Genomic DNA, 27,967 nt, shown 5'->3' with positions numbered 1-27,967 from the left:
TGTACTCACAGGAACATCTAGTTGCTTGGAGATGGTCTTATAGCCTTTACCTTTAACATGCTTGTCTATAATTTTCTTTCTGATCTCTTGAGACAGCTCTTTCCTTTGCTTCCTCTGGTCCATGTCGAGTGTGGTACACACCATATCACCAAACAACACAGTGATTACCTGGAGCCATATATATAGGCCCAATGGCTGATTACAAGGTTGTAGACACCTGTGATGCTAATTAGTGGACACACCTTGAATTAACATGTCCCTTTGGTCACATTATGTTCTGTGTTTTCTAGGGGTACCATCATTTTTGTCCATGCCTGTTTCATGAGTTTATTTTTTTACATAATTCTGTTGAAGCATGGTTGAAAAACAATGTCTGACTTTCATTGGTTAACATTTATAGAATTTTAATTTATTATTACTTTTGTCAGATTAAAGTTATTTCTGTGACCATTGTGACTTTTTCTTTCATTGACCAAAGGGTACCAACAATTTTGTCCACGTCTGTATATCCATCTACCATTGATGGACTTTTCAGCCACCTCTAGAACCCATGTGTAAATGGTACAGTAACTCTGACCGTCTATAGCTCTACTCCTGTCTTTTCTGTTCTTTGAAGAAGACCATGAGCGCACATAATAAGTGAAATAACTTAAAGGGGTTGTCCGGGTTCAGAGCTGAACCCGGACATACCCTTATTTTCACCCCGGCAGCCCTCCTGAGCCTAGCATCGGAGCATCTCATGCTCCGATGCGCTCCAGTGCCCTGTGCTAGATCGCGCAGGGCACAGGCTCTTGTGTTTACAATAACACACTGCCGGGCGGTAACTTCCGCCCAGCAGTGTGTTCGGTGACGTCACCAGCTCTGAGGGGCGGGCTTTAGCTCTGCCCTAGCCGTTTTACTGGCTAGGGCAGAGCCAAATCCCGCCCATCAGTGCCGGTGACGTCACCGGGGTTCCTGTCAGCCCCATAGAGAGCCCCGGTACGTCACCAGAACTCAGAAAAATGCCTTTGCCCTGCGCGATTTAGCGCAGGGCAAAGGAGAGCATCGGAGCATGAACTGCTCCGATGCTCATGTCAGGGAGGCTGCCGGGGTGAAAATGGAGGGATGTCCAAGTTCAGCTCTGAACCTGGACAACCCCTTTAATACTAATGATTAACGTGAAAGTGAGTGAACATTGTAGTTAGAAAAACAAAACCCTGTGGACTCACATGAAAGTGACAGAACAGGAGTATAATAAAGTGATAGGAGACCAACTGGTGTGCAAACTGGAAGCGCAATGATAAAAATGATAAGAATATATATATAAATAAGAGAAGAGTGGCAGAATATTGCGTAGAGAATTCACGAATATTCAGAATATAGTGCTATGTATTCGTTATATCGAATATTCAGCATTATTTTCCATCGGAACACATGATTCCTCTCTGCTTCTTGCTTGTGGGCCAATGAGAAGGAAGCAATGTCAAGTTCACAGCAATACTCAGTGCACCAATCAGTAATCTGTAGTCAGACCTGCTAAAATGTGAAGTTGCACGTAGTGCGAAAAAATATACTAATCACTGACGATTAGCGCAATCGCGAATATATTGGAGCACTCGACTCTATCGGCATATAAAGCTATTGTAATGTTCTGCCGTGCCAACCATTTTCTCCAGTCTCAGGAAACTTATACCAGCTTGACAAATGTAGCCAAAGTGACCCACACCTGTATTTCGCTTTACAAATTCGCATTAAGCGATTTTTACATTGCCGATTTTTCACATTCAATAAAATTATCTCGAATTCCCGAATATATGATGAATATTCTACAAAATATTTGCGAAATATCGCAAATTCGAATATCGTCCCTGCCGCTCATCACTAATGTCTTCCTCAATTCAGCTGCTGTGGCCTCTATCTTCTTACTTTATCAGAGACAACTGGAGGAGAAGGACATAAAATGGCAGCTATTCATGGCCACCACAGAGGGACAGCTTTTGGGGCAGTATATTGTGCTACACTGTGTTATTCTGCTGGGATGGTATGTTGTGCTATGGCATTGCTGACTATGCCCTCTTGTGTTCCCCTGCCTTCTGTCAATTTAAACCCACCTACAACATGGGGCCACTATTACCCTAAGTTCACACTTGCGCGTTTTACAGCGCGTTCGAACGCGCTGTAAAACGCATAACCGATGCAAACCAATGCTTCCCTATGGGACTGGTTCACATTTTCGCGTTTTACAGCGCGTTCGAACGCGCTGAAAAAAGCCCGACGCATAAACAAGTTCTTGAGCTTCTTTGGGGCGTTTTGTCGCACGTTCCCGTACATAGACTTTAGGGAAAGCGCGACAATGGGCGTTCGCTTGTCTCTGTATGCGCGATTGGAAACGCCCATACAATCGCGCATACAGAGCGCTCCTTTCAGAACGCTCAGGCGTGAACCCAGGGTTAGGGTTTTTCCAGGGCCACCTTAAGTTCGATGATTGACAAAACAAGACACAATAGGCCAGGGATGGAGTGGGAGAGCCTGGGGAATAGCCTAAAAAGACAAAAACAGATATTAATAATTACAACAGAAATAATAAAATTATGTAATATGTATATAATATTCATATAAACTTTTTTAATGTTTTATTCAAAAGCTAAATGTGTTATATTGACATCTATTCTGTTATATACTCAAGATTTTCATACTTTTATTAGTTCTGATTTGTTCAATGTCAATGAGTTTCCATTTGCTGGGTGTTGTATTTTGCTCGAACATCTATTGCAACCTATTCAAGAGAAGCTTGAAACATTGGTCATTCTTTTTTTTCTTTTTTTTTTCCACTAACATGACCTTCAAGTCAGGTGTGAATCCCATTACTGTCAGTAGGTTTTCTTTATATAGAAGCTGCAGGTTTATTCAGATGCCAGGATGTAGGTGTTCTGTATGTGCTTGACAGCTCTTTGCACAGGATGGCTATTACTGTGGTATTATTTCACTTTAGTATTTTGGTTTACAGTATGCACAAAAAAATACACAAGAGAATAACAATTCAACAAAGGAAAAGTGAATATAATTTGTTGTTTCTAAATTCAACCAAAAGTTTGTGTTCAGTCATTTAATAAAATATGAGTGCAACTCTGTCCATACATTGAAATACATTTACCAAGTCTTCTGCACTTGAAATACAGAGTCAAAAAGTTTAAACTTTGTGCTAAAAAAAATGCTCCTTATTTCCCCTTTTATTTATACTTGAGCAAGGAGGGGTTTAAATGTTTACCCATTACTTGTGCCAGTTTTCTGGTGCAAGAATTTTCTAAAACCCTTGCCAGATCCTAGCTAGCGTAGATTTCAGATTATGCCACACAATCTTGTTTGGCAATAATGTTGTTTATCTCATGCTAATGAAAACTATATCAAGACTAGCATTACAAACATCAGTCTTGATAAATCTCCATCCGTGTTAGGAAACCGAACCACTATAAAGATATACAATGATATTAGGACCTAAAAATGTAATGGTGTTAAAAATTCTAAACGTTTGGTGATGGAATCACAGTATCACCCACATTACTAGTAAGTGTCAATGGCTTGAAGTAATTGGGTCCTTGGGTCAAATCTGAGCCAGGGCAACATCTGTTTTCCTTTTGGGTTTCTCCTTACATTCCTGAAAGTAGTTACTTATGTAATAGGCTGTTGTATGTGGTGGATATAGGGAATATATATATATATATATATATATATATATATATATATATATATATATATATATATACTGTTAGCTGTACTGTAGCCAGGGGCTAACACAAACAGTATGGGGGTCACAAAGCAATAAAGCACTTTCAGCTGCTTCTTGGATCCACCACATCCTTAACTATCCCGACCATACTGTGACATTGCTGTGTCTATAATTCATGTTCTTCAATATCAATTAGTAGGTTATTGTGGCATGACTTTGACAACACTGTGTGGACATTTTTATTAAAAATTCTATTTGGCTGCTTCACTGAATTTTACAAAAAATTTGCTTCGTGACTTACTTGAATTGCTTTGTCAGGTAGCACATTATTTTGGAAGTAGTGGGTGCAATGACAGGGAATGACAATTGTGCCGCCCCCGTCATTGAACCCCTCAGATGTCGCGTGCATCACTGACCACAGCATCTGAGATCAATATTAAAGCATTTTAGTTGTTGTTCATTAAAAAAAAAAAATATATATATATATATATATATATATATATATTGTACTTACCTCATCCTTTTGATCTCGAAGATGCTGCCGCAGCCATCTTACTTGGAGCATCAGCATTAGTGATGAGCGGCAGGGGTCATATTCGAATTCGCGATATTTCGCGAATATTTTTAGAATATTCGTCGAATATTCGAAAATTCGCGATTTTTTTCTTGAAAAAAATCGGCAAAGTAATGATTGTGTAATATGCGAATTTTCGTAATTCGACTTTTCGGATTCTAATTTTTATTGCGAATTTTTAAACTTTTAGACAAAGAAGATTATAGCACTATATTAGCTAAATTGCTCTATATTTGATTTTTCGAATATTCGCTATATTGCTATAACAGTTTTTTCGAATATTCGTAATATATAGCAATATAGCGAATATTCGAAAAAAACGAATATAGAGCAATTTAGCTAATATAGTGCTATAATCTTTTTTTTATAGTTGTAATTTTTTTCCAATCTGAACTTCAGATGAGAAAAAAATTACAACTATTAGACAAAAAAGATTATAGCACTATATTAGCTAAATTGCTCTATATTCGTTTTTTTTTTTCGAATATTCACTATATTGCTATAACTTCGTTTTTTCGAATATTTGTAATATTCTAAAACAAGAATATATAGCAATATAGCGAATATTCGAAAAAAACAAATATAGAGCAATTTAGCTAATATAGTGCTATAATCTTCTTTGTCTAAAAGTTGAAAAATTCGCAATAAAAATTAGAATCCGAAAATTTGAATTACGAAAATTCGCATATTACACAATCATTACCTTGCCGATTTTTTAAAGAAAAAAAAATCGCGCATTTTCGAATATGACCCCTGCCGCTCATCACTACTCCTAAAGTCAAGTATATTGCAGCCTTCTTATTGGCCCACAAGCTAGAAGCAGGAATGGATCATGTGTACTGATTTAAAAAAAAAAAAAATATAGGAAAAAAAAAATCTAATATTCGAAATTACGAATATATATAACTATATTCGAAATATTCGCGAATTTTCAAAGTACCTATATTCGCGATAAAAATTCGAAATTCGAATATTCGTGATCAACACTAATCAGCATGACATCTCGTGCCGTGTGATGACCTCACCGTGCACCAGTGGCGTCTCTAGCTTTCAAATTTTGGGGGGGCACACTGGGGGCCAGGACAAAAGTAGGGGGGGCAGCTATAACAACGATACATTTACACAAGTACGCTTAGAAATGCTGCAATACTTTACCCAATACCTAAAACTGCAACAGGGAAGAAAAATTCAGCTGTCTGTGGATGACACTTTTATAGAGAGGGGGATCTGTGGATGACACTGCTATGGGGGGGATCTGTGGATTCCACATACCATTTATAGCATCTTATGCTATGTGTCATCCACAGATCCACCCCATGAAAGTGTCATCCCCATTTCCCCTTCCATAACAGTGTCATCCACAGATCTCCCTCCCTATAACAGTGTCATCCACAGATCTCCCTCCCCGCCTCTCACAGGAGTGTACATATATAACATAAACATATTTTACATGAACACTTACAGTTACTTGGCTTGGCCCTTGGGGATCTCAGACACCACTTCAACACTCTGGCCGGGGGCTCGGCGGAGCTGATGTGTTTTATCCTAATGAGAAAGATTTCATAATAAGGATTTGGAGAAGGGGCAGAGGGATAGCAGAGCAGGTAGAGGCTGGTACTGCTACTAGGGGGTCATACCATGAGGGAGCAATAAAACCCACCATAATGCCCCCCAGTAGAAATAATTATCCTTATAATGTGCAAAACATACCCCCTTATGCCCCCAGTTGAGCTAATGTCCCCCATAATGTACCAGTATAAAATGCCCCATATATCGTGCCCCAGTAGATGCCCTCAGTGTCCCCCATAATTTGCAAGTGTAAAATATCCCTTCTTAGTGCCCCCCGTAGATGACTCCATAGTACTCCTCTTCTCTATAGTACCCACCATAATGTGTCCCAGTATAAAATGATACTGTACAGAGCCCCCATATAAAACACACCTTCTTTGCGGCCTCAGTAGATGCCCCTATAGTGCCCACCAATAATGTGCCAGTAATAAGTGGCCTCAATAACGTGTCACTGCCAGTAACAAGAGCCCCATCACATGCCAGTAACAAGAGCCCCCAATGTGCCAGTAATAAGCCCCCATCATGTGCCAGTAACAATATCCCCATCACGTGCCAGTAATAAACCCCTCATCACGTGCCAGTATTAAGCTCCCATCACGTGTCAGTAATAAGCCCCCATCACATGCCAGTAATAAGCCCCCCATCACGTGCCAGTAATAAGCCCCCCATCACGTGCCATTATTAAGCTCCCATCACGTATCAGTAATAAGCCCCCATCACGTGCCAGTAATAAGCCCCCATCACGTGCCAGTAATAAGCCCCCCATCACGTGCCAGTAATAAGCCCCCCATCAAGTGCCAGTAATAAGCCCCCCATCAGGTGCCAGTAATAAGCCCCCATCACGTGCCAGCAATAAGCCCCCATCAAGTGCCAGTAATAAGCCCCCCAATGTGCCAGTAAAAAGTCCACCATTACGTGATAGTAATAAGCCCCCCAATGTGCCAGTAATAAGCCCCCATTACATGCTAGTAATAAGCCCCCCCATTACATGCCAGTAATAAGCCCCCCATTACATGCCAGTAATAAGCCCCCCATTACGTGCCAGTATTAAGCCCCCATCATGTGCCAGTATTATGCCCCCCATCATGTGCCAGTATTAAGCCCCCCCATCATGTGCCAGTATTAAGTGCCCCATCATGTGCCAGTATTAAGTCCCCCCATCATGTGCCAGTATTAAGTCCCCCCATCATGTGCCAGTATTCAGTTCCCCCATCATGTGCCAGTATTAAGTCCCCCCATCATCATGTGCCAGTATTAAGTTCCCCCATCATGTGCCAGTATTAAGTCCCCCCATCATCATGTGCCAGTATTAAGTCCCCCCCATCATCATGTGCCAGTATTAAGTCCCCCCCCCATCATGTGCCAGTATTGTAATAAGCCCCCCCCAATGTGCCAGATCTTTTTCAGGATCTTCAAGCAAGATGCCCTTGACGGCCTCTTCACGTTCAAATGGATGAGGTAAGTACAATTAATTTTTTTATTTTTTTATGAACAACAACTAAAATGCTTTAATATTGATCTCAGATGCTGCAATCAGTGATGAACGTGACATCTGAGGGATTCAATGACGGGGTTGTAATTTTTTTTTATTTCTACTACCATCTCAGGAAAAAAAAATATATATTCCACGAAGGAAAATCGGCTTTGGGGCGAATTCAGATCTTTGCTGAAATTCGAATCAAAGTCCACTTCGTTAACTACGATTTGCTCATCACTATATTCATTAGGCTACATGCACACGACCGTGCTGTTTTTTTGCGGTCAGCAAGCATGGATCCGCAAAAAAACTGAAGCCACCAGCAATTTGCGGAACGGGCGGCCCATTGTAGAATTGCCTATTCTTGTCTGCAAAACGGAGAAGAATAAGACATGGAGCAACAGATGCAGACAGCAAAAACGGCAGCTCGGATGCGGACCCAAACAACGGCCGTGTGCATGAGGCCTTATCCTTGTACTATAATATCCCTGTGACACCATAACTATGGTATATATCTTATTCCTAAAAGAAAAATGACACCAGCACTCTGTAGAATAGAGCTATGGTGCTAGCGGATGGTTACAGTCACATTGAAGAGAAAGTAGTACCACAGCACTCGTTATGTCATGCACTTAAGTTCAGTGATGAGCGGCAGGGGCAATATTTGAATTTGCAATATTTCTCAAATATTTGGGCGAGTATTCGTCATATATTCGTGAATTCAAGAATTTGTGATCTCATCATTATTTTTTTTATTTCGGAAATCGGAAAATTCCCTATGAACACTACTCCTATAGGCAACATTCCTATTGGTTACTAGGGATGTTGCTAAGTGCTGATATTCACGATAAATTTGCAATAAATTTGCAATAAATTCGTGATTAGAATATTCGTGAATAGGAATCTATAGCACTATATTCTAAATATTCGCGAATTCTCAAAATGGCGATATTCGCAATTAGAATATTCGCGCTCAACACTACTTACGTTCAATTAGGTCCAGATGCAATAATCATGTGTTATCATATGATGCAAAAATACAGCATTCCTTTGCTGTGACATCACTATTTGCCTTATTCCTGTACTGTGACATCATGGTATCTATTTTACATACTAATATTCACATATTCCCCAAACCTGAAGGAAACCCATGCAAACACAGAGAGGACATACAAACTCCATGCAGATGTCATCTTTGGTTAGATTCGAACCCAGGACCTCACCACTGCAAGGAACCAGTGCTGACCACTGAGCCACTATGCTGCAAATGCGCTGTATACATTGTCCCAGTACTGTGGCATTACTGTGTGCATTATTAGTATTCTTTGACATTGCAGTGTACATTATTCTTGAAATATGAGATAACTGTGCACATTGTCCTACTATTATGACATCACTGTGTTCATTATTCATGTACTGTGACATCACAGTGTGTATTTTATATGTGAATTACGGAGACAAGTATTTAATAAGATCTTCTGAACTTGCTACTAAAATGTTTTCATGCAGAGTGGGGCCCTGTTTAAAATTTTGCTATGAGGAGTGGACCTATCGGTACTTCTTATGCCTCTGCCAACAACTTTAGGTCTTGGACCCTCCATCCACGTGCATTTTCCATTTTCTTGCTTGAAAATGTTGCAACGGCTGTGGAAATTACATTTTATGCAAAGCCTTGCAGTCCACTAAAACAAGGACCAATTTTGATATGGGTTCCCTAACCCCAGGAGCCCCATACTAACCCCAAGGGCAGCCTCCATGGCCCATGCACCCTTGGACTAATATCGGTGTGCAGCACTGAGGAAATTAATGGTTCTACATCAACAAAAGGAAATAAATCAAATATATCTTTGGAGCTCTGAGCTCTGACATCTTTGGAGAATCTGTCATTTTACCTCCATGAAAACCGTCTCCTCACCTCACAGTCAGCGTTGTATGCGGCAAGAAGACTTTATCTAACTGAAATATGCATTTTTAAGAAGAAGCATTTGGAAAGCGTTTCTATCCCATCACATTTGCTAAGCCTGTATTTTAAGGGTTTGTGGCCGGATTATTCTTTTTTAACATGCACATTTATAATTTCAGCGGCATAAATAATGTATAAACTGTCGAAGCAACAGTTCATGGCTCACTAGTGCAAGCAGCATGATAAACACGGAGATGGACAGAACGCTTTGATTCTAGCTGCACGGTGCACGCTCGGCTCCCTTTGGTAAAATACCAGCACATCAATATTCCTCTGCAGCTATCCGGAACCCAATATGAGTAAACACAAAGGAATACTTTCCCAGTTGTGCCCCTCAGCTGCAATTTCTGCTCATTGGATTTCATGAGGTAAAATGTTAATTAGGCCGTAGGCTTGTTTAGTTAATTTTTCTGTTAAACTGATAGATAGCTATCACTGCCACACACTGCTGATTGTGACTCTACTATTTAATTGCTTTTTATGCCACCTTTCAAATGTTAATTGTACAAAATTGGACTTATTTTTGGTATTTATTTTTTCTTTATTCTATTGATGACCATATCTGACTGCAACAGGTGCTGTTTCTATAGAGATTGTGGGCATGGGTGTAACTACCATAACTGGGTCCCAGGGCAAGAGGGGGCCCAGTCTTAGTTGGGGTTATCTCCTCTTCTACTGGAGGTGAAAACTTGGTCAGGACTCTACCCTCTAAAGGAACAACTTTTAACAAATGAGGCAGTGGAAAAATTGAAAAGAGTTTAGGCGGAAACCCTTCTGTCCTGTGTGGGGGGCCTGGTTTCATCATTGCTATGGGGCCCTTACTTCTCTATGTACGCCACTGATTGTAGGCACTAGATCACTAGATCACATTTTGCTGTCAAGCTGATCATGTAAGTCCAGCCAATGTGCCCACATGCTCTCTATAGTAAAAATAAAAACTCAACCATATTGTCACAACTCTTCTACCTTTTATTGGGTGAAGCATGACATGTGCAGAAGAGCCCACCCGATGCAGGAATGGTTATGAACTCTACACGAACACTATGGAGTATTGGGAACTTGAGAACTGTGGTTCTGACTGAGGTTCTTTCCAACATTGGTTGTATAAAGTACTCATTGAGGTAGGTATGTAGAGCTGGATAACATCAATTGTAAGGGATCGTCTCGTTTTAGGGGGTCACACTCACAGATATCTCGCCGGACAACGGATTGTCATGTCAAAATTGTGCATTTATTTTGGCACTCTTCTCATACAGGATAGTCTAGTTATACATCACTGGGTAGGTGAGGTTCCCGCACCACCAACACTTAAAACACAAATAAAACTCTTGCCCGTCTAGGCACTACCTAAACAAAATATGTCCCTACCTCACTCGTAGAGCACAGTTCACACATGAACATCATATGCGGCTTCCCTCAGCCAACATCAATCCATCAGCCTCCAGGCTGTGGCAATTCCAGTACCTTTTTGGGGGATTGTGGTCCAGTAGTTCTCCCGACTCTGACCTAATGACCCTCTTTCCGCAGGTGTCACTGCATTCCCCAAACTTCAGGCTGTACCCTTGCCTTGTGGCCCCTCAGCCTTGCTAGCTGACACCACACACCCAGAGCCTCAGCAGGACTCTGCTTTACAAACACTCTTTCTCTCCCTCCCCAGGCTGACACACTGGGAGGTGCTTTATGTCAGCCTGGTTACAGCAGGCCTAAACTGCGATCACCTCAGGTGAAAAGAAAACATGTCCTGGAATGAAGCGCTGGATTGGATGATCCCAATGCCAAACCTACCATCCCATTCCAATAAAATCCAGCCTGAATAAATAAACAAAATAGCTTCAGTAACTAGGTTTGCTGAGGCCAGAGCCATCTTCCTGGACTTTATTTATCTCACCTAGATGAGATATACACCCCTTCCAGGGCTTCTCCGTACACCCCCCTGTTCACATTGCCACATATCCCCCCCCCCCCCCCCCGATTCTTCAGACCGGAGGTCTGGGGAATTTCCCACATCGTACCATGCCCTCTGGAAGATGTAATCAGTATCAAATTTTTCCCTCTATTCTGCCACTCCGAGGCTAGCAGAGCTTGGTTTTTCATAAACACTAACTTTCTACCTAGCATACAATGACTAGCAACTACCTTAATTTCGCAAGACATTGACATGGTAGCTTCCCTCTCTGAGTTGCTATCGGTCATAGCACATATGTCATATATACTGTACCTCTTGTGTCAATATCAATCCTGAACTCTAGGGGCAGTCATGAACCAATTCCCACATTGGACACCTCCCAGCGACCATAGAACCCTGTGGAGACTGGTTTGTGTGGTGCACCTTGTACTACTGTCACACTTTCCTGCACGTTTACCACAGTAGGTTCGCTCCAATCTATGCTAACAACATCATCACATATTTCTTCATCATACACATTTTTACCAACAAGGGACACTTCTCCCCTGAGCACAACCTGCAAGAGAAAAGGAATGTCATCATCACATCTTTCACAAAAATCCACATTGTCATTATGCCTTTCAAGCAACTTGACACTTTCATTTTGCACCTTATCTGCACCATGGCTTCCAATGTGCAGCTCCCTCACATTATCATTTAAAGGGACAGGTACAGGTTTTTCAGGAGTTACTGTATGTCAATGGCTGCAGGAGTGAACAATGGGAAATCACGGAACAACGCACATAGCGACTGCCGCCGGCTCACATCACAGTTCACAGTCTATGAGGTACCAGGGCACTGGTCAGCAACCTGCCCAGTCTCCAGAGCCATGCCTACTGTCACTTTGTCTCTTACACAGGAAAAAATTGGAACAGTCTTACCCTCAGATGTCACGGGTTCGGCAGTCCCAAGCGATGAGGGAATTCCAGAAATATCTTCCCCAAGGTCACCGTCCTTCTCCTGGACATTAGGAACCTACTGCCTTTGACTCCTGGTTACCTGAGTCCTGATCATAGGATAATCAGGAGCACATTTTGCCACTTGACGGCATCTCCAGCAGTGCTCTCTCTGTTGCCGTGCAGCTGCACGCTGTAGTGGTTGGCTGCTCCTAGCAACAGCATAATGGCACCTCCGCACATCCCGTCTAGGACTCTGGACACATTTCTAGGGAACATTTGTACTCCTGAGAGCCAAACTGCTCTTCATCTTCTTTTCTTCTGGTTTTCCAGCTGCATTACCGACACTTTGGACTTTTATAAATTGTCCATTCAGCTTTGAAGGATTTCTCTCCTAGGCCAACTGCAATTGCTTCCTCAAAGCCTACCCCTCTGCATCCAACCGCATCCTGAGAGCCTGCAGCTCTTGGTTCCTGGTCACAAGGTCACTGTCCAGTTCCTCAGCACAGCGGTTACCACAGGAAATGCCTAGACCTTGGGTTGGTCAAACTGCTCCATGAGTTTTTCATGCTCCCGTTGACACTTCAGGTGCCTTTATTTAGCCTCCAGATTGGCCTTCCTCAGCTGCTCAGTGAGATCCTCCACCCACCCCATAGCAACAGACAGTCCAGGCACCAGAAAAAAAAAGTAAATTTGAGACCACAGTCTCCAGGTGTCTCTCTCTGTAGAGACAATCTCAGCACTGCACCGCAGACATCACAGTCTCTTTAAACTTTGCTTCTGGCCCTTTGCATTTCTCACAGTCACAAAGCAGCATTCAGCATCACCTGCTTTTCCTGTCCTGTCGTTGCCCTTAGATAACCAGCTGCTGTTAATGCATGCATCCTCCACCAAAATGTAAGGGATTGTCTCTTTTTATGGGATCACACTCACAGATATCTCGACAGACAATGGATTTTCATGTCCAAACTGTGCATTTATTTTGGCACTCTTCTCATACAGGATAGTCTAGTTATACATCACTGGGTAGGGTGAGGTTCCCGCACCACCAACACTTAAAACACAAATAAAACTCTTGCCCATCTAGGCACTACCTAAACGAAATATGTCCCTACCTCACTCGTAGAGCACAGTTCACACATGAACATCATATGCGGCTTCCCTCAGCCAACATCAATCCATGAGCCTCCAGGCTGTGGCAATTCCAGTGCCTTTTTGGGGGATTGTGGTCCAGTAGTTCTCCCGACTCTGACCTAATGACCCTCTTTCCGCAGGTGTCACTGAGTCCACCAAACTTCATGCTATACCCTCGCCTTCTGGCCTCTCAGCCTTGCTAGCTGAGACCACACACCCAGAGCCTCAGCAGGACTCTGCTTCACAAACACTCTTTCTCTCCCTTCCCAGACTGACACACTGGGAGGTACATTATGTCAGCCTGGTTACAGCAGGCCTCAACTGCAATCACCTCAGGTGAAAAGAAAACATGCCCTGGAATGAGGTGGTGGATTCGGAGGTCCCACTGCCAAATCTACCATCTCAATCCAATAAAACCCAGCCCTGAATAAATAAAGACAAGAACTTCAGCTACTAGGTTTGCTGAAGCCAGTGCCATCTTCCTGGACTTTACTTATCTCACCTAGATGAGATATACACCCCTTCCAGGGCTTCATCGTACACATCACTGTTCACATTGCCACACAATGTACATACTGTAAACTATTTTAATTTGTGACCAGGATTCAAAAGAAGAACTAAAAAAGGCATAGGCAAGGCTTTAGGCTGTGCTCTGTGCAGCAGCGTGCATTTCATAGGCAATGTGCAAATTCCCAGCCTGCTGTATGGAGACGTAGAGATGTCAGCAGCCCAGAAGAGATAACTGCAGAGTACAGATTTTCAATTGTCATTGGACTTCTTCTATGCAATATTGTTCAGAAAACTGCAAGAGCCAGAAGTTACATCAGTTGTCACAATTATAGGAGACAATGCGACCAAGAAACATGATGACCTATGACAGAAGGATACAGCCTGAAATGCCTGCTAACCATGACTGTATTACTTTTCCTAAAAGCCAGACCTGATCCTTTGAGGACATGTAAAGAATAATCACATTCTGGCCTTGAGGAGCAATGCTGCAATGCTTTTAAGGGCAGCTATAGAAACATGATTAGAAATGCAAATGTTTTTGAGGATAATTAGCAAAGTAATGGAGTTTAGTTCGGTGATAAATTGAGTCAGAATTGAAATGACAATGCTTGTTGTTCAGACAGTACGTGTCTACCTCGACTGACATGCCTCTCATAATGCATGGTGCACGGAAATTCTCTTCCCTAGATTCCTACTGTGTGACCCTAATAAATACTGTCAATCCATTACTATAATGCAGAGCTGTAATATATCTATACATAGTGATCCGTCAATACTATGAAGTCTTGCTTCATTCTGGTTTTCTTACAACATGTATCTATTTTATAAAGGCTAATTAGAGTCACAATTAATTTATTTTAGCTTAACCCTTCAGTAACCACCCATACGTCTTTTTACGGCGGTCACTAAGGGGCCTTAGGCTTGGTCCCCCGTGCAGCGGGGAGCGGGGACCCGGCTCTCACATGAATGCCGCTGCCCTACTCTAACAGCCCGGACCGGCAGGAGTGCTGATCCGGGCTGTTTAACACTTTACATGCCGCAGGCAATGGCGCCTGCCGCATGTAAAGTGCTGATAGAGGGAGCGGACTCCCTCTGTCTCCCATCGGCACCCCGCAAATGCGATTGCGGGGTGCCGATGTGTGTGAAGGCTGCCTAGGATCTGATGTAGGCCCCAGACCAGCCTTGAGTAATTTCCAGCAGGCTGCACTTCTCTAGCGCAGCCTGCTGGTCAATGTCAAAATATAATTTCCATTAAAATACAATGCACTATAGGGATAGTGCATTGCATTTTAAAAGCAATAAAAAAGCTGTCTGTTATAGTCCCCTTATGGGACTATTAAGTGGTAAATAAAACTCATTTATTCAATTATAAAAATCCCATAAAAATAGTTTTTTTCCCCCAATTGCATTCCATTCCATTCAATGAAAGAAAATAGCAAAAAAAAAAAAATCTTTCCCATATGTATGATATTTTCACGACCATAATGACCCAAACTACATAAAATTGCTAATTTATTCTTGGTTGCCACCGAAAAAACATAATAGCAAGCGATCAAAAAGCGCCATTTACTCCAAAATAATACCAATGAAACATATAAGTTGTCCCCCAAAAATCAAGCCCTTACACAACTCCATATAAAGAAAAATAAAAAAAGTTATGGGACTTGAGAAGTGGCAATGCAAACACATTTTTTTCTTTAAATAAAAAGGGGTACAACGTAAAGAAACTATATGTATTTGGTATCACTGTACTGACCCATAGAATAAAGATATTATGTTATTTATATTGAAAAATGAACGCTGTAAAATTTATAATGTAAAAATGCAGAGACAGTATTGCTGTTTTTCCCATCTCCCTCCGAGAAAGAGTTATTAAAAGTTAATCAGAAAGTTATGTGAACCCCAAAATGGCAACATTAAAAAAATGCAACTTGTCCCGCATAAAGCAAGCCCTCATAAAGCTATATAGATGGAAAAAAAAAAAGTTATAGCTCATGGAACGCGCCAATGAAAAAAGGAAGAAAAATGCTCGGTCAGTAAGGCCCAAAACCAGCTGGTCACTAAGGGGTTAATATACTTCTTTATAGCATGGGCTAACTTCATCTTAAAGGGCAGGGACACTCAATAGGACAGAACCGTTTCTCCCATCCTCATGCCACTCAATGCGATGATTTTTAGCTGAAGTGAACCTCAGTGATAAAGTTCAATGTATTTATATAGCATCTTTTATTTTTATCCCAGGGCTTCAGGATTACAGTCTGATCCTCTTCCGATGATCTAATAAAACTTTCCTTTTTATGCCCTTGAAACAAAACTGATACCGAATGGAGGAAACAAAATTAGAGTGGAGCTGGAGCTGTCTTGCTAGGTAGAGGTCAGCCTCAACATTGATTCTGAGGAGCATATCAAGCATGTTTGTTTGTAATTATAGCAGCTTAAAGCACAGATGATCTCCTCGATACATAATTACTAAAGCACACGACATGTACTGCAAGCAAATTATATTACAAAAAAAAAAATTTTTAATTAACTTCCTGTGGTAAGAGAATTAATCACAAATCAAAGTCATCTGACAAGGAAAATGTGCAAGAGTTTCTACCTTCTCCACATTATGATATGCACATGCAATATTATGGAAGTTGTTCTTTGTGATACAGGTTAACAGAGGATGAGGTATGGTGTTCACTGTCAACATGATGGCTTATTTATTTATGCCATATCCTGCTTCTTTTGCCTCCTCTCCCACTTACACTCTTCCATGGGTCTGTCATAGATTGCATTGACTCTTATCACCCCAGGTAGCCAATCACATAGGCTGTGAATATCTGTGCTGCTCTTTGGTTGGCTCATGATGCAACATCCTTGTGCCTACAACCACCGATGGAGGATTAAGGGAAATGAGTTGTGTAGCTTTCAGTACAAGTAACTTCCTTGCTTCCTTTTTTCCCTCATTTCTTCTTTTTTCCCTTCTGCTTTCCCACTATTCCCTCTTCTTGCTTCCTTCCCTCTTTCTCCATTTCTTTCTTTCTTCCCTCCTTCATTTTCTCCCTTATTCTATCTTACCATCCTCCCTTCTTTACTTCCTTGCTTCCTTTTTTCCATTCCCTTCCTTTCTTCCTCTTTCCCTTGTTTTCTTCTGTCTTCCCTCCTCCCATTCCACAATACTCCCTCTTCTTTCTTCATTCTGTATTTCTCTATTCCTTCCTTCCTTCCTTCATCCTTCCTTCCTTCCTTTCCTACTTTATTTTCTTCCTTATTCTCTCTTACCATCCTCCCTCCCTTCCTTCCTTCTTCCCTTCTCCCTAATTTATTCATTTCTTTACTTCTTCCTTCCCCCCATACTGTCATAAATATGATGTAGAGGTACTGTACATACATGTAATAAACATAATAGAATGAGATGTGCTGTGCAGTATTAGGTAATACATAATTTCTGATTTCTGCTGAAGAGAAGGTCATCACTGATTGTGTTGAAGCCTCCATTCTATCCCAGCATAATGGAGCCTGACAGACTGGGCCTTTGCCAGCTGCATTAAAAGGACTGTTCTTATAACAGGGAGCCAGTGGTGCGTTTCCTCCTTCCAGCACTGCCGGCACCATGCTGACAGAGAGGGAGGAGGAGCCGGCATCAGACATGGCCGGCGTCCTCGTCTCCCGGGCAACAAGGGAGGGGGAGGACCCGGCGGCGCGTGCTTCCTCAGCGCGTCCGGAGTCCTCCATCTTCTAGGCAACGAGCAGGGGCAGAAATGAGTGCCGACGGTGATGAGTCGGCGCTCAGAGTAGTGGCTGGGGGTGAAGCAGGGTCATGTGACGCTGGCCACGTCACGTAACCATTCAGTCTGGCCTATTTAACAGGCAACTTGATGGCCACAAGTTGCCTGTGATTGGTCTTTATACGCACCAGCGTATTTCCTGCATGTGTGTTTGTGGATCTCGACATCGACTTGTGTTGGACTCCTGTTCTTGTGTTATCCCTTTGTACTGAGGTGATCTCCTGGCTTCTGACCTCAGTTTGTATTTTGACCTCGATTCTGTTTTATCCCTTTGTACTGACATGTTCTCCTGGCTTCTGACCACATTTTGTATTTTCACCTCGATTCTGCATTATCCCTGTTTACTGACGTGACCTCCTAGTACTTGACCTCGGCTTCCATTTTGTCCTCTTTTTGTCTACGGTGTGTTATTGCTTGTTTGGTTTCTACCCAGCCTGGAAGTTTATGATTCTATCTTTGTCTCTTGTTTTCTCCACTTTGTTCCCTCCCTGTAAGCCCCTGCACGTACTTAAGCTAGGAACTGCCGTCCAGTTGTGCACCGTCGGTTAGGACAGATCATGCAAGTAGGTAGGAATAGTGGTGTGGGCAGAGCTCAGGGCTGCACTTATCCCTACCACTTGTGACAGTTCTTCTCATCTCCCTGTCTATTTAACATATTCAGCTGTCATGTACAAACATCTGCAACTCCCTGCCAAACCGGATACTGGAGGAAGAAATTATTTTTGGTGGGAGATTTGAAAAGTTTCAAATAACAAGAATTCAATATTCAATGTTCTCCACTGCCCTCATTAACTTCACCCAATGGAAGAACTGGCATTTGGGTAGTCAATGACTGGGCCAAACGGAATTTGGAAACCAATCCTGGTTCTATAAGAATGTCCCATGTACAGGTCCTTCTAAAAAAATTAGCATATTGTGATAAAGTTCATTATTTTCTGTAATGTACTGATAAACATTAGACTTTCATATATTTTAGATTCATTACACACCAACTGAAGTAGTTCAAGCCTTTTATTGTTTTAATATTGATGATTTTGGCATACAGCTCATGAAAACCCAAATTTCCTATCTAAAAAAATTAGCATATTTCATCCGACCAATAAAAGAAAAGTGTTTTTAATACAAAAAAAGTCAACCTTCAAATAATGATGTTCAGTTATGCACTCAATACTTGGTCGGGAATCCTTTTGCAGAAATTACTGCTTCAATGCGGCGTGGCATGGAGGCAATCAGCCTGTGGCACTGCTGAGGTGTTATGGAGGCCCAGGATGCTTCGATAGCGGCCTTAAGCTCATCCAGAGTGTTGGGTCTTGCGTCTCTCAACTTTCTCTTCCCAATATCCCACAGATTCTCTATGGGGTTCAGGTCAGGAGAGTTGGCAGGCCAATTGAGCACAGTAATACCATGGTCAGTAAACCATTTACTAGTGGTTTTGGCACTGTGAGCAGGTGCCAGGTCGTGCTGAAAAATGAAATCTTCATCTCCATAAAGCTTTTCGGCAGATGGAAGCATGAAGTGCTCCAAAATCTCCTGATAGCTAGCTGCTTAATAAAACACAGTGGACCAACACCAGCAGCTGACATGGCACCCCAGACCATCACTGACTGTGGATACTTGACACTGGACTTCAGGCATTTTGGCATTTCCCTCTCCCCAGTCTTCCTCCAGACTCTGGCACCTTGATTTCCGAACGACATGCAACAGTCCAGTGCTGCTTCTCTGTAGCCCAGGTCAGGCGCTTCTGCCGCTGTTTCTGGTTCAAAAGTGGCTTGACCTGGGGAATGTACACGGTGGCTCTGGATGTTTCTACTCCAGACTCAGTCCACTGCTTCTGCAGGTCCCCCAAGGTCTGGAATCGGTCCTTCTCCACAATCTTCCTCAGGGTCCGGTCACCTCTTCTTGTTGTGCAGGGTTTTCTGCCACACTTTTTCCTTCCCACAGACTTCCCACTGAGGTGCCTTGATACAGCACTCTGGGAACAGCCTATTCGTTCAGAAATTTCTTTCTGTGACTTACCCTCTTGCTTGAGGGTAAGTCTTGCTTGAGGGTGTCAATGATGGCCTTCTGGACAGCAGTCAGGTCGGCAGTCTTACCCATGATTGCGGTTTTGAGTAATGAACCAGGCTGGGAGTTTTTAAAAGCCTCAGGAATCTTTTGCAGGTGTTTAGAGTTAATTAGTTGATTCAGATGATTTAGTTAATAGCTCGTTTAGAGAACCTTTTCATGATATGCTAATTTTTTTAGATAGGAATTTTGGGTTTTCCAGAGCTGTATGCCAAAATCATCAATATTAAAACAATAAAAGACATGAACTACTTCAGTTGGTGTGTAATGAATCTAAAATATATGAAAGTCTAATGTTTATCAGTACATTACAGAAAATAATGAACTTTATCACAATATGCTAATTTTTTGAGAAGGACCTGTATATATTTTATTAGTTACACCATGTGGGAGTCACAGCAAAGCTCACAGGTACAGTATGCAATTCAGCGAGTTCTCACTACTGTATTTTTTCTCCCATTAATTTTACGTTATTTTTACTTTTGTCTCATTTTACATCCTTTTTTTGCACTATTTTGCTCTGCACAATTATTTTTTTTGGTGTATAAAGTATTCATTTTATAAGTCCACCTTGTGCTCCTGGCAGACCCATCCCTGTTCATAGGTCGCGGTGGTGCATACATGACACCTCTATTTTTTCCTTCTTCTCTCCAAGCACCCTTTCTTCCTTCCCTAGTTCTCTTTATTTCTTGTTCCTTCCTACCAATCTCCCTTATTTCCTTCTCTTTTCCTTCCTTCATACCTTCCTATTAATCATCCCTTCCTTCCCTTTCCGTTCTTTTCCATTTTATAAAGTACAGGCTAATTTTTATCTTTTAGTATCTCTTTATAATCTCTTCAATTACCTTTAAAAAATTAAATTTGGGGCAAATTCCTATCATGGTGTACACTGATTATTAGGCGGGAGCAGTGATCAGCATATATCTGATATAAATAACCATGTCTACTGTGGCTCTATGTTCTGCTTCAAGCTTGAACCTATTAGCACATCCTTTGTTGATTGAACATTACTCAGTTGTCTTAGACTACTTCCTCCAAATACTCCCAATGCACTTGTAAAACAGGATATGGTTTGGAAGACCGGCAGTTCAACTGCAGATACACTTTATTACCTGATGTGCTTTGATTATCTCACCACAGCGCAACCACATTGACTTTAGGGAAATGGGCACATTCATTTCATGATATCTATAGTAGGGGGGTATATATTCTGGGGACAAAAAAACAAACAAAAACTTCTCAGTCAATCTCTATTCTAATTTTCCATCTAGCTGATTCTGAGTCCTTCTTCTTCACGCGTAACACATATAATAGACACTTCCAAAAACCTTGAATGGCACAAAGCCTTCATTGTTATTGAAATTCTGTACAGTATATCCATCTTTTTCTTTTCTCAAATTTTTGCGAAGGGGGTCCAATTTCTCATGAGAAAATTCCTTACAACATTGCAACATTTTAGAAAAATCATTGACTGGCTGCAAGTCAATTCCCAACAACTGGGAGGATGGACATAGATATATAAAATATAAATGCTTGACACAACATCACTAAATTACATATGATTTGGCATATCAGGATATGTCCAGCAAAGAGAAAACTTACCTTCCTCTCCCCACTCCCATCCCTCCTTCCTTCCTTCCTTCCTTCTTTCCTTTCCGCCTTCCTTCCTTTCTAGCTTTCTTCCTATTTTCCTCCTCACCCCTCTATCCCACCTCTCTACCTGTTTCCCTTTCTTCCTTTTTCCTTCCCTTCCCCTCAAGCTTCATCATCCTTCCTTCCTTCCTGACTACGTCTTTCTATTTATAATATCACTGTGAATTCAATATTTCATAACATCTTTTAGATTAATCTTTGCTACAATTTTTTTTAAATGTTTTTCACAACCTTTGGATTTTCTTGCATTGCTTTTCTGAAGTGTCCTGTCTCTGTTGTTACAGATGGTCACTCCCTCCTCCAAGTTGGCAGCCCTCAGTACGTGATGTGGTGCGTGCAAAAATTTTGGCCACACCCATTTTTCTAAGCCCACCCTACAAATACAAATGCAGCATGCATAGTGCATCACGCAAACATGTTGGCCCCGTCCATCGTTATAAGCCCCTCCTACATATAATAGCTCCCAACAAACACCGTACAGCTAAACTTATATTGTTAAGGATATAGGTAAGAGTCTTACCCTCATCCTACATAGACTCATTGTACTCAATACTCAGGGCCCTGACATAAAGCTCCTGTACTCACTCTCACACTTCCCCCCATGAAGCTCTGTGGCAGGAGCTGTTGCAGTTTCACTTCCTCTCTCCTAGTCCTGAAGGCGCCAAAAGAGGAGTTGTGCGATGGTGTGTAGGTCCGGTTGAAGGCCTTGCTCTACACATTATATGGAGAGGGGAGAGCATGCCCTGGCTGCACTGCCAGCTTAACATTACACAATAGACAGCAGGCTACAGCCAGGAAGCTCCTCCGCTCTCCTCCCTTCCCAGATCCTGCTCAAGGCCTATGGTTCCCCCCACCATCTTCCATCCGTCCATGGCCTGCTGCCCCCCTTTCCCGTCCTCACCCAGCTGTGAATCCTCCTGTGCAAATGGCAGAGGGAGGAGCCGGAGCATCTCCTCTTTTACATAGCGCCACATACCTCTTACATCCAGTGATGTCACCTTTGATGTAGACGTTCTCTTTCCTTATCTTTTCAATTCAGACCAGACCGCCATGATGATTTTTCAGCCATCTCCCGTCTCTAAAGAGATTGACAAACAGTTTCCCACTTTTCCATCCTCTTCTGAACACCCCATCCTGCCACCCCTAATACTGTATCCGCTGTGCTCCCCAATACTATATTGCAGAAACTGTCCCCTGAAAAATACTAGTACCACACAGATAGTGCCCCCTTCAACAATTATTGGCACACAGTGCTCTAAAAAAAAAATAACTGCGCCCAGTAAATAGTATCCCGAAAACTAACAGTAGAAACATAACGTCCCCAAAAATAATCCTGCTAAGTTGATACTGTGGCAGGGTGCCCACCAAAGTAACAGTGCTCCTCAAAATCCCACCAATAGAAATAATTCTCTACCACAGCACATTTAGTAGTAATTTTGCCCCCATATTGCCCAAACTAGTAATCATGTTCCCCACAGCCCCCCAGTAGTAGTAAAGCTCACCATAATGCCTCTAGTAGTAATAATTCTCCTTATAATATGACAGTACAAGAAATACCCCTGCTTAGTGCCCGCAGTTGAGCTAATGTCCCCATAATGTATGCCAGTATAAAATACCCCTATATAGTGCCCCAGTAAATGCCTGCATAGTGATCCTCTCCCCCTTCCCCATAGTGCCCCATAATGTGCCAGTATAAAATACCCCATATTAGTGCCCACAGCACATGCCTCCATTGTGCTCCTCTCCTCCTTCCCCATAGTGCTAGTAAAAAAGTGCCCCTCTTAGTGCCCCCAGCAGGTGTCCCTATAGTGCTCCTCTCCCCCATAATGTGCCAGTAAAAATCCTTCTTCTTAGTGCCACCAGATTCCCCCATAATATGCCAGTAAGAAAATACTCCTTCTTAGTGCCACCAGATGCCCCCATAGCTCTCTCTCTCCCACAGTGTCACCATAATGTGCCTGTTAAAAAAAGCGTCTTCTTAGTGACACCAGATGTCCACATAGGGCCCCATAATGTAAAAAATGCTCCTTCTTAGTGCCACCAGATGCCCCCATAGTGCTAATTTCCCCCATAGTGCCCCCCATAATAAGCCAGTAAAAAATGTCCCCATAGTGCCACCAGATACCCCCTAGTGCTGCTTTCCCCTATAGTGCCTCCTATGTGCCAATAAAAAATGCTCCCATAGTGCGGATGACATAGTGCCCCCTATAATGTCCTAGAAAAAAAAAGCCCCTTTAGAGCAACCAGATGCCCCCATAGTGCTTCACTGCCCCATAGTGCCCTCAAATAAAGCCCCTTTAGTGCCACTAGATGCCCCATAGAGCCACTCTCCCCTATAGTGCTCCCCATAATATGCCAATAAAAAGTGCCCCTGTAGAGCCCCCAGATGCCCCCATAGTACTCCACTCCCCCATAGTGCCCCCAAATAATGCCCCTATAGTGCCACCAGATGCCTCATAGTGCCCCCGAAAATGAACCAGTATGAAATGCCCCCAGTGCCCCCCAAAATAGGGCAGTAAGAAATGCCCCCACAGTGCCCCCCCAAAATGCTCCAGAAATAAAGGGCCCCAGATGTCTCTATAGTGCCCCCCCAAAATGGACCAGAAATAAATGCCGCCAGATGCCCCCATGGTGCCCCCACAAAATGGGAAAGAAATAAATTCCCATTGATGCCCTCATAGTGCCCTCAAAAATGGGCCAGAAATAAACCATGTCACCAGGTGCCCCCTATAATGTGTCATCTATATAAAAAAAAAAAAAAAACAACAACACTATACTTACCTTCATGAGTCTGGATGTGATGCAGGCCTCTTCCAGCCTGTGTCCCCGCTGTGTGCTGCCCGATGACATCATTGCGCCGCCTAAGCAGGCCTCTGATAGGCTGCAGGCACTAGTGCATGCAGCCTATCAGAAGAATGGAGAATTCCCTCCCCTGCCCCGCCACGGCACTTCCATCTGTATCGCTGTCCTGAGGATGCCGATACAGATGAATATGGAGATGAATGCTTCCAAATGGAAGCGTTCATTTACTACTTCCACCCGCCGCCACCACCGCCCTCAATTAGATCCAGGGCTGCGCAGGCCCTGAAGGATAAAAAAAAATAATATATATATATATATATACCGTATATGAATGTTTCTGACGGTGCGCCCCCTGTGCACAGCCTTTACCTTTCTGCTGATTTCTCAGACTTTGTTTGCTTGATATCAGGTTCTGCTCTTTTATTGCAGCAGCAGACACATCACGACTGAAAAACATCTAAAAAATCATCAAACCTATCAGAGCTTTTCAAACCTTAACTGTTTGGCAAATTTTGGCAATTCTGCTGAAATCACAGTTCTGGTTTCTGCAGCATTGGCTCTACAGTGAATGCTTGCACATCACTAAAGCTGTGTTTATTACTCCCAGCAAACTGTGAGAATCTGCATCCCATCACCATGTAATCCAGGAGATCCAAACATTTCACACTGTGATATTTAGATTGCCACTGCTTCAAAAAATTCTGTATATGAAAGAGCCACAGGTTACATCCAGAAAATGTCTAATAATCTCAAACTTTCAAGTATTAAGAGATATGGACAACAGGGTCCTCAACTGGCTGAGAATAAATAGAAACATAGAAACATAGAATGTGTCGGCAGATAAGAACCATTTGGCCCATCTAGTCTGCCCAATATATCTGAATCCTATGAATAGCCCCGGCCCTATCTTATATGAAGGATGGCCTTATGCCTATCCCATGCATGCTTAAACTCCTTCACTGTATTTGCAGCTACCACTTCTGCAGGAAGGCTATTCCATGCATCCACTACCCTCTCAGTAAAGTAATACTTCCTTATATTACTTTTAAACCTTTGCCCCTCTAATTTAAAACTGTGTCCTCTTGTGGTAGTTTTTCTTCTTTTAAATATGCTCTCCTCCTTTACCGAGTTGATTCCCTTTATGTATTTAAAAGTTTCTATCATATCCCCTCGGTCTCTTCTTTCTTCCAAGCTATACATATTAAGGTCTTTTAACCTTTCCTGGTAAGTTTTATCCTGCAATCCATGTACTAGTTTAGTAGCTCTTCTCTGAACTCTCTCTAGAGTATCTATATCCTTCTGGAGATATGGCCTCCAGTACTGCGCACAATACTCCAAGTGAGGTCTCACTAGTGATCTGTACAGCGGCATAAGCACTTCACTCTTTCTACTGCTTATACCTCTCCCTATACATCCAAGCATTCTGCTTGCATTTCGTGCTGCTTTATTACATTGTCTTCCCACCTTTAAGTCTTCTGAAATAATTACTCCTAAATCCCTTTCCTCAGATACTGAGGTCAGGACTGTGTCGAATATTCTATATTCTGCCCTTGGGTTTTTACGCCCCAGGTGCATTGTCTTGCACTTATCCACATTAAATTTCAGTTGCCAGAGTTCTGACCATTCTTCTAGTTTTCCTAAGTCCTTTTCCATTTGGCGTTTCCCTCCAGGAACATCAACCCTGTTACATATCTTTGTGTCATCAGCAAAAAGACAAACCTTACCATCGAGGCCTTTTGCAATGTCACTTATGAAGATATTAAACAAAATTGGTCCCAGTACAGATCCCTGTGGAATCCCACTGGTAACATGACCTTGTTTTGAATGTTCTCCATTGACTACAACCCTCTGTTGTCTGTCACTCAGCCACTGCCTAATCCACTCAACAATATGGGAGTCCATGCTCAATGACTGCAGTTTATTGATAAGTCTTCTATGTGGGACAGTGTCAAAAGCCTTACTAAAATCTAGATATGCGATGTCTACTGCACCTCCACCGTCTATTATTTTAGTCACCCAGTCAAAAAAATCTATAAGATTTGTTTGACATGATCTCCCTGAAGTAAACCCATGCTGTTTTTCATCTTGCAATCCATGGGATTTTAGATGTTCCACAATCCTATCCTTTAATAAATATAGTGTCATGTAACAACATCCTGCATGCAAGATAGATATCGTTATATATTTCTCTGAAATTCAAATCTTTTGGGATTATTCCTGGCCAAATCTCTTAAAATGGTGAAATGGTGACCACTAGAAATGAGCGAATCGAAGTTGACAAAGTGGAATTCGATCTTAATTTCAGGAAAAATTCAATTTGTCCCAAAGTCGAATTTCCTTGCACTTTGTGGTGATTAATTGCATTTTTTTTTAAATGGCTGCTTCCCATGTTAGAAAGATGAAGTAAGAAGCCCCAGAACGAGGGAGCACCCTTAAAACCATGCAGACAGCCAATCAGCAGATAGCCAGCCCCTGTGATTAGGAATGAGCATAAAACTTAATTCTAATACTGTACGGAGCAGGAGCTCCATACAGTATTAGAATGTATTGGCTCCGATGAGCCAAGACACTTGGAACCGAACCCGAGTTCGGAAAATGTTTTTTTTACAGTACAAAATAATATATGAAGTTACTGCGCGAAGTCTCGCGAGACTTTGCGAAGCAATAATTTCGGATCATCGGAGCCAATACATTCTAATACTGTACGGAGCTTTATGCGAATCGACTTCGGATGTTTCATCCAAAGTCGATTCGCTCATCCGTACCTGTTATGTCACAGCCCTATACAAAATCCCACCCCCGGTCTCCACGATTTCCCAGTGAACTTAGTGCAGGGAGAGACGTTACAGGCACTAGGGACAGTGATTAGGAAAGACTTTATTAACAAAAAACTGAACTACTATTGAGAAGTTCAGGGAAAGATTATTGATAGTGTAGGGATATAATAGGGAGGCATTATCCACACTATAGGGAGAGAGCAGGGACAGCTTAGAGATAGTGTATGGATATAATAGGGAGGTATTATCCACACTATAGGGAGAGAGCAGGGACAGCTTAGAGATAGTGTATGGATATACTGGGGAGACATTATCAACACTATAGGGAGAGAGCAGGGACAGCTTAGAGATAGTGTATGGATATAATGGGGAGGCATTATCCACACTATAGGGAGAGAGTAGGGACAGCTTAGAGATAGTGTAGGGATATAATAGGGAGGCATTATCCACACTATAGGGAGAGAGCAGGGACAGCTTAGAGATAGTGTAGGGATATAATAGGGAGGCATTATCCACACTAAAGGGAGAGAGTAGGGACAGCTTAAAGATAGTGTATGGATATAATAGGGAGGCATTATCCACACTATAGGGAGAGAGTAGAGACAGCTTAGAGATAGTGTAGGGATATAATAGGGAGGCATTATCCACACTATAGGGAGAGAGCAGGGACAGCTTAGAGATAGCGTAGGGATATAATAGGGAGGCATTATCCACACTATAGGGAGAGAGTAGGGACAGCTTAGAGATAGTGTAGGGATATAATAGGGAGACATTATCCACACTATAGGGAGAGAGCAGGGACAGCTTAGACATGATATACACTTCAATCTGTTAATCCCTGATTGTCTAATTGGTGTGAAATTTTGGCCTGATAATATAGATTTTAGGGTACTCCCGTTGTATTATACATAAGTATATCCGTTACTCACTAATTGTGTAATTTGGGGTGAAATTGCGGTCAGATACTACTGATTTGGGGGTGAACAAGTTCTGTAGCAATCTATGTGGAATCAGCTGACGACAGTGTGAAAGAAGTGCGCTCTTTTACGCTATAGTAGGATCTTGGGCCTCTGCACGGTTCTTTATACCTGGCGCTAACATCGACCGGTAAGGCTGAGTTCACA

Source organism: Bufo gargarizans, chromosome 9 (genome assembly GCF_014858855.1).
Source record: "Bufo gargarizans isolate SCDJY-AF-19 chromosome 9, ASM1485885v1, whole genome shotgun sequence".
In the NCBI taxonomy this organism is placed as follows: domain Eukaryota; kingdom Metazoa; phylum Chordata; class Amphibia; order Anura; family Bufonidae; genus Bufo; species Bufo gargarizans.
This window is presented reverse-complemented; position numbering follows the sequence as displayed.